The sequence below is a fragment of the Lampetra planeri genome, unplaced genomic scaffold (assembly GCF_965212315.1).
Source record: "Lampetra planeri unplaced genomic scaffold, kcLamPlan1.2.h2 scaffold_558, whole genome shotgun sequence".
Taxonomy (NCBI): domain Eukaryota; kingdom Metazoa; phylum Chordata; class Hyperoartia; order Petromyzontiformes; family Petromyzontidae; genus Lampetra; species Lampetra planeri.
In genome coordinates this window covers 1-6180 of record NW_027615381.1, presented here as the reverse complement: position 1 = coordinate 6180, position 6180 = coordinate 1, and positions in this window count along the sequence as shown.

Genomic DNA, 6180 nt, shown 5'->3' with positions numbered 1-6180 from the left:
TTGTCGGCCCGGGTTGTTGTCGGCCCGGGTTGTTGTCGGCCCGGGTTGTTGTCGGCCCGGGTTGTTGTCGGCCCGGGTTGTTGTCGGCCCGGGTTGTTGTCGGCCCGGGTTGTTGTCGGCCCGGGTTGTTGTCGGCCCGGGTTGTTGTCGGCCCGGGTTGTTGTCGGCCCGGGTTGTTGTCGGCCCGGGTTGTTGTCGGCCCGGGTTGTTGTCGGCCCGGGTTGTTGTCGGCCCGGGTTGTTGTCGGCCCGGGTTGTTGTCGGCCCGGGTTGTTGTCGGCCCGGGTTGTTGTCGGCCCGGGTTGTTGTCGGCCCGGGTTGTTGTCGGCCCGGGTTGTTGTCGGCCCGGGTTGTTGTCGGCCCGGGTTGTTGTCGGCCCGGGTTGTTGTCGGCCCGGGTTGTTGTCGGCCCGGGTTGTTGTCGGCCCGGGTTGTTGTCGGCCCGGGTTGTTGTCGGCCCGGGTTGTTGTCGGCCCGGGTTGTTGTCGGCCCGGGTTGTTGTCGGCCCGGGTTGTTGTCGGCCCGGGTTGTTGTCGGCCCGGGTTGTTGTCGGCCCGGGTTGTTGTCGGCCCGGGTTGTTGTCGGCCCGGGTTGTTGTCGGCCCGGGTTGTTGTCGGCCCGGGTTGTTGTCGGCCCGGGTTGTTGTCGGCCCGGGTTGTTGTCGGCCCGGGTTGTTGTCGGCCCGGGTTGTTGTCGGCCCGGGTTGTTGTCGGCCCGGGTTGTTGTCGGCCCGGGTTGTTGTCGGCCCGGGTTGTTGTCGGCCCGGGTTGTTGTCGGCCCGGGTTGTTGTCGGCCCGGGTTGTTGTCGGCCCGGGTTGTTGTCGGCCCGGGTTGTTGTCGGCCCGGGTTGTTGTCGGCCCGGGTTGTTGTCGGCCCGGGTTGTTGTCGGCCCGGGTTGTTGTCGGCCCGGGTTGTTGTCGGCCCGGGTTGTTGTCGGCCCGGGTTGTTGTCGGCCCGGGTTGTTGTCGGCCCGGGTTGTTGTCGGCCCGGGTTGTTGTCGGCCCGGGTTGTTGTCGGCCCGGGTTGTTGTCGGCCCGGGTTGTTGTCGGCCCGGGTTGTTGTCGGCCCGGGTTGTTGTCGGCCCGGGTTGTTGTCGGCCCGGGTTGTTGTCGGCCCGGGTTGTTGTCGGCCCGGGTTGTTGTCGGCCCGGGTTGTTGTCGGCCCGGGTTGTTGTCGGCCCGGGTTGTTGTCGGCCCGGGTTGTTGTCGGCCCGGGTTGTTGTCGGCCCGGGTTGTTGTCGGCCCGGGTTGTTGTCGGCCCGGGTTGTTGTCGGCCCGGGTTGTTGTCGGCCCGGGTTGTTGTCGGCCCGGGTTGTTGTCGGCCCGGGTTGTTGTCGGCCCGGGTTGTTGTCGGCCCGGGTTGTTGTCGGCCCGGGTTGTTGTCGGCCCGGGTTGTTGTCGGCCCGGGTTGTTGTCGGCCCGGGTTGTTGTCGGCCCGGGTTGTTGTCGGCCCGGGTTGTTGTCGGCCCGGGTTGTTGTCGGCCCGGGTTGTTGTCGGCCCGGGTTGTTGTCGGCCCGGGTTGTTGTCGGCCCGGGTTGTTGTCGGCCCGGGTTGTTGTCGGCCCGGGTTGTTGTCGGCCCGGGTTGTTGTCGGCCCGGGTTGTTGTCGGCCCGGGTTGTTGTCGGCCCGGGTTGTTGTCGGCCCGGGTTGTTGTCGGCCCGGGTTGTTGTCGGCCCGGGTTGTTGTCGGCCCGGGTTGTTGTCGGCCCGGGTTGTTGTCGGCCCGGGTTGTTGTCGGCCCGGGTTGTTGTCGGCCCGGGTTGTTGTCGGCCCGGGTTGTTGTCGGCCCGGGTTGTTGTCGGCCCGGGTTGTTGTCGGCCCGGGTTGTTGTCGGCCCGGGTTGTTGTCGGCCCGGGTTGTTGTCGGCCCGGGTTGTTGTCGGCCCGGGTTGTTGTCGGCCCGGGTTGTTGTCGGCCCGGGTTGTTGTCGGCCCGGGTTGTTGTCGGCCCGGGTTGTTGTCGGCCCGGGTTGTTGTCGGCCCGGGTTGTTGTCGGCCCGGGTTGTTGTCGGCCCGGGTTGTTGTCGGCCCGGGTTGTTGTCGGCCCGGGTTGTTGTCGGCCCGGGTTGTTGTCGGCCCGGGTTGTTGTCGGCCCGGGTTGTTGTCGGCCCGGGTTGTTGTCGGCCCGGGTTGTTGTCGGCCCGGGTTGTTGTCGGCCCGGGTTGTTGTCGGCCCGGGTTGTTGTCGGCCCGGGTTGTTGTCGGCCCGGGTTGTTGTCGGCCCGGGTTGTTGTCGGCCCGGGTTGTTGTCGGCCCGGGTTGTTGTCGGCCCGGGTTGTTGTCGGCCCGGGTTGTTGTCGGCCCGGGTTGTTGTCGGCCCGGGTTGTTGTCGGCCCGGGTTGTTGTCGGCCCGGGTTGTTGTCGGCCCGGGTTGTTGTCGGCCCGGGTTGTTGTCGGCCCGGGTTGTTGTCGGCCCGGGTTGTTGTCGGCCCGGGTTGTTGTCGGCCCGGGTTGTTGTCGGCCCGGGTTGTTGTCGGCCCGGGTTGTTGTCGGCCCGGGTTGTTGTCGGCCCGGGTTGTTGTCGGCCCGGGTTGTTGTCGGCCCGGGTTGTTGTCGGCCCGGGTTGTTGTCGGCCCGGGTTGTTGTCGGCCCGGGTTGTTGTCGGCCCGGGTTGTTGTCGGCCCGGGTTGTTGTCGGCCCGGGTTGTTGTCGGCCCGGGTTGTTGTCGGCCCGGGTTGTTGTCGGCCCGGGTTGTTGTCGGCCCGGGTTGTTGTCGGCCCGGGTTGTTGTCGGCCCGGGTTGTTGTCGGCCCGGGTTGTTGTCGGCCCGGGTTGTTGTCGGCCCGGGTTGTTGTCGGCCCGGGTTGTTGTCGGCCCGGGTTGTTGTCGGCCCGGGTTGTTGTCGGCCCGGGTTGTTGTCGGCCCGGGTTGTTGTCGGCCCGGGTTGTTGTCGGCCCGGGTTGTTGTCGGCCCGGGTTGTTGTCGGCCCGGGTTGTTGTCGGCCCGGGTTGTTGTCGGCCCGGGTTGTTGTCGGCCCGGGTTGTTGTCGGCCCGGGTTGTTGTCGGCCCGGGTTGTTGTCGGCCCGGGTTGTTGTCGGCCCGGGTTGTTGTCGGCCCGGGTTGTTGTCGGCCCGGGTTGTTGTCGGCCCGGGTTGTTGTCGGCCCGGGTTGTTGTCGGCCCGGGTTGTTGTCGGCCCGGGTTGTTGTCGGCCCGGGTTGTTGTCGGCCCGGGTTGTTGTCGGCCCGGGTTGTTGTCGGCCCGGGTTGTTGTCGGCCCGGGTTGTTGTCGGCCCGGGTTGTTGTCGGCCCGGGTTGTTGTCGGCCCGGGTTGTTGTCGGCCCGGGTTGTTGTCGGCCCGGGTTGTTGTCGGCCCGGGTTGTTGTCGGCCCGGGTTGTTGTCGGCCCGGGTTGTTGTCGGCCCGGGTTGTTGTCGGCCCGGGTTGTTGTGGCCCGGGTTGTTGTCGGCCCGGGTTGTTGTCGGCCCGGGTTGTTGTCGGCCCGGGTTGTTGTCGGCCCGGGTTGTTGTCGGCCCGGGTTGTTGTCGGCCCGGGTTGTTGTCGGCCCGGGTTGTTGTCGGCCCGGGTTGTTGTCGGCCCGGGTTGTTGTCGGCCCGGGTTGTTGTCGGCCCGGGTTGTTGTCGGCCCGGGTTGTTGTCGGCCCGGGTTGTTGTCGGCCCGGGTTGTTGTCGGCCCGGGTTGTTGTCGGCCCGGGTTGTTGTCGGCCCGGGTTGTTGTCGGCCCGGGTTGTTGTCGGCCCGGGTTGTTGTCGGCCCGGGTTGTTGTCGGCCCGGGTTGTTGTCGGCCCGGGTTGTTGTCGGCCCGGGTTGTTGTCGGCCCGGGTTGTTGTCGGCCCGGGTTGTTGTCGGCCCGGGTTGTTGTCGGCCCGGGTTGTTGTCGGCCCGGGTTGTTGTCGGCCCGGGTTGTTGTCGGCCCGGGTTGTTGTCGGCCCGGGTTGTTGTCGGCCCGGGTTGTTGTCGGCCCGGGTTGTTGTCGGCCCGGGTTGTTGTCGGCCCGGGTTGTTGTCGGCCCGGGTTGTTGTCGGCCCGGGTTGTTGTCGGCCCGGGTTGTTGTCGGCCCGGGTTGTTGTCGGCCCGGGTTGTTGTCGGCCCGGGTTGTTGTCGGCCCGGGTTGTTGTCGGCCCGGGTTGTTGTCGGCCCGGGTTGTTGTCGGCCCGGGTTGTTGTCGGCCCGGGTTGTTGTCGGCCCGGGTTGTTGTCGGCCCGGGTTGTTGTCGGCCCGGGTTGTTGTCGGCCCGGGTTGTTGTCGGCCCGGGTTGTTGTCGGCCCGGGTTGTTGTCGGCCCGGGTTGTTGTCGGCCCGGGTTGTTGTCGGCCCGGGTTGTTGTCGGCCCGGGTTGTTGTCGGCCCGGGTTGTTGTCGGCCCGGGTTGTTGTCGGCCCGGGTTGTTGTCGGCCCGGGTTGTTGTCGGCCCGGGTTGTTGTCGGCCCGGGTTGTTGTCGGCCCGGGTTGTTGTCGGCCCGGGTTGTTGTCGGCCCGGGTTGTTGTCGGCCCGGGTTGTTGTCGGCCCGGGTTGTTGTCGGCCCGGGTTGTTGTCGGCCCGGGTTGTTGTCGGCCCGGGTTGTTGTCGGCCCGGGTTGTTGTCGGCCCGGGTTGTTGTCGGCCCGGGTTGTTGTCGGCCCGGGTTGTTGTCGGCCCGGGTTGTTGTCGGCCCGGGTTGTTGTCGGCCCGGGTTGTTGTCGGCCCGGGTTGTTGTCGGCCCGGGTTGTTGTCGGCCCGGGTTGTTGTCGGCCCGGGTTGTTGTCGGCCCGGGTTGTTGTCGGCCCGGGTTGTTGTCGGCCCGGGTTGTTGTCGGCCCGGGTTGTTGTCGGCCCGGGTTGTTGTCGGCCCGGGTTGTTGTCGGCCCGGGTTGTTGTCGGCCCGGGTTGTTGTCGGCCCGGGTTGTTGTCGGCCCGGGTTGTTGTCGGCCCGGGTTGTTGTCGGCCCGGGTTGTTGTCGGCCCGGGTTGTTGTCGGCCCGGGTTGTTGTCGGCCCGGGTTGTTGTCGGCCCGGGTTGTTGTCGGCCCGGGTTGTTGTCGGCCCGGGTTGTTGTCGGCCCGGGTTGTTGTCGGCCCGGGTTGTTGTCGGCCCGGGTTGTTGTCGGCCCGGGTTGTTGTCGGCCCGGGTTGTTGTCGGCCCGGGTTGTTGTCGGCCCGGGTTGTTGTCGGCCCGGGTTGTTGTCGGCCCGGGTTGTTGTCGGCCCGGGTTGTTGTCGGCCCGGGTTGTTGTCGGCCCGGGTTGTTGTCGGCCCGGGTTGTTGTCGGCCCGGGTTGTTGTCGGCCCGGGTTGTTGTCGGCCCGGGTTGTTGTCGGCCCGGGTTGTTGTCGGCCCGGGTTGTTGTCGGCCCGGGTTGTTGTCGGCCCGGGTTGTTGTCGGCCCGGGTTGTTGTCGGCCCGGGTTGTTGTCGGCCCGGGTTGTTGTCGGCCCGGGTTGTTGTCGGCCCGGGTTGTTGTCGGCCCGGGTTGTTGTCGGCCCGGGTTGTTGTCGGCCCGGGTTGTTGTCGGCCCGGGTTGTTGTCGGCCCGGGTTGTTGTCGGCCCGGGTTGTTGTCGGCCCGGGTTGTTGTCGGCCCGGGTTGTTGTCGGCCCGGGTTGTTGTCGGCCCGGGTTGTTGTCGGCCCGGGTTGTTGTCGGCCCGGGTTGTTGTCGGCCCGGGTTGTTGTCGGCCCGGGTTGTTGTCGGCCCGGGTTGTTGTCGGCCCGGGTTGTTGTCGGCCCGGGTTGTTGTCGGCCCGGGTTGTTGTCGGCCCGGGTTGTTGTCGGCCCGGGTTGTTGTCGGCCCGGGTTGTTGTCGGCCCGGGTTGTTGTCGGCCCGGGTTGTTGTCGGCCCGGGTTGTTGTCGGCCCGGGTTGTTGTCGGCCCGGGTTGTTGTCGGCCCGGGTTGTTGTCGGCCCGGGTTGTTGTCGGCCCGGGTTGTTGTCGGCCCGGGTTGTTGTCGGCCCGGGTTGTTGTCGGCCCGGGTTGTTGTCGGCCCGGGTTGTTGTCGGCCCGGGTTGTTGTCGGCCCGGGTTGTTGTCGGCCCGGGTTGTTGTCGGCCCGGGTTGTTGTCGGCCCGGGTTGTTGTCGGCCCGGGTTGTTGTCGGCCCGGGTTGTTGTCGCCCGGGTTGTTGTCGGCCCGGGTTGTTGTCGGCCCCGGGTTGTTGTCGGCCCGGGTGGTTGTCGGCCCGGGTTGTTGTCGGCCCGGGTTGTTGTCGGCCCGGGTTGTTGTCGGCCCGGGTTGTTGTCGGCCCGGGTTGTTGTCGGCCCGGTTGTTGTCG